Below are 2,004 nucleotides of genomic sequence, written 5' to 3' on the forward strand. Positions count from 1 at the left end.
GAAGAGAAAAATCGGCTAAGTCCAGGATCTATATATAATAACCTAATAATCGGCTAAGTCCAGGATCCATATTATATGAAGAGAAAAATCGGCTAAGTCCAGGATCCATATATAATAACCTTATAATCGGCTAAGTCCAGGATCCATATATAATAACCTAATAACAGGCTAAGTCCAGGATCCATATTATATGAAGAGAAAAATCGGCTAAGTCCGAGATTGGGTCTGTCAGACATACACTTTCAAGATACCACACAAGCAAGCAAGATGGCCTAGTGATGGAACCATATAATATGAAGAGAAAAATCGGCTAAGTCCGAGATTGGGTCTGTCGGAAATACACTATCAAGTTACCACACAAGCAAGCAAGATGGCCTAATGATGGATCCATATGATATGAAGAGAAAAATCGGCTAAGTCCAGGATCCATATAATATGAAGAGAAAAATCGGCTAAGTCCCAGATTGGGTCTGTCAGAAATACACTTCCAAGTTACCACACAAGCAAGCAAGATGGCCTAGTGATGGATCCATATGATATGAAGAGAAAAATCGGCTAAGTCCAGGATCCATATAATATGAAGAGAAAAATCGGCTAAGTCCCAGATTGGGTCTGTCAGAAATACACTTCCAAGTTACCACACAAGCAAGCAAGATGGCCTAGTGATGGATCCATATGATATGAAGAGAAAAATCGGCTAAGTGCAGGATCCATATAATATGAAGAGAAAAATCGGCTAAGTCCCAGATTGGGTCTGTCAGAAATACACTTCCAAGTTACCACACAAGCAAGCAAGATGGCCTAGTGATGGATCCATATGATATGAAGAGAAAAATCGGCTAAGTCCCAGATTGGGTCTGTCAGAAATACACTTCCAAGTTACCACACAAGCAAGCAAGATGGCCTAGTGATGGATCCATATGATATGAAGAGAAAAATCGGCTAAGTCCAGGATCCATATAATATGAAGAGAAAAATCGGCTAAGTCCCAGATTGGGTCTGTCAGAAATACACTTCCAAGTTACCACACAAGCAAGCAAGATGGCCTAGTGATGGATCCATATGATATGAAGAGAAAAATCGGCTAAGTCCCAGATTGGGTCTGTCAGACATACACTATCAAGTTACCACACAAGCAAGCAAGATGGCCTAGTGATGGATCCATATGATATGAAGAGAAAAATCGGCTAAGTCCCAGATTGGGTCTGTCAGAAATACACTTCCAAGTTACCACATGAGCAAGCAAGATGGCCTAGTGATGGATCCATATAATATGCAGAGAAAAATCGGCTAAGTCCCAGATTGGGTCTGTCAGAAATACACTTCCAAGTTACCACATGAGCAAGCAAGTTACCACATGAAGAGAAAGCCGGCAAAGTCTGGGAATGTTACCACATGAACTGGAAAATGGGCAAAAACCTACCTTCACAGGGAACGTGAATAAGTAAGGCTGTAGACATCGGATCGACAAGCCAAAGACTGATATGGAAAGGAAATGAGTAGTACTAGCTTTCCTGAGAGTTGCAGAGCTTAGACTGCATATGAACGAAAGTTATTAAGCGTCAAAGTCAGAGAAGTTACCCAAAGGAACACAAGTTCCAACTTAGAGCATGTATACCGCCTAGACGGTAAGAGGTACGGCCAGGCTGAGGAATAAGGAAATGTTGGCCAACATGTTCCCTAACTATCCCCCGAAGACCGCAAAGCAATCCAACATCAACCAAGAAAGTTATAGCCCGATCAAGGAAACACCTACTTTGCACCGATATTGCACCAAATACATGTACCAAGCACCTTCGGTTGCATACCTGCAGGGGTTTACCATAGTAGGCCATGGAAGACCGATATACCGAACATAATCACTTTCTATCTCCTCGGGTGTTTGAGATAGCGCTTTGCGGTACAAGAACGAAAGTTAGACTTTATCTTGGTGCATCTTTTTGCCCAAGATCACAAGACCCTATCTACCAAGGCAAGAAAGTTGTGTGGGGACAAAATGTCCAA

Source organism: Anopheles ziemanni (assembly GCF_943734765.1).
Source record: "Anopheles ziemanni chromosome X unlocalized genomic scaffold, idAnoZiCoDA_A2_x.2 X_unloc_46, whole genome shotgun sequence".
Taxonomy (NCBI): Eukaryota; Metazoa; Arthropoda; class Insecta; order Diptera; family Culicidae; genus Anopheles; species Anopheles ziemanni.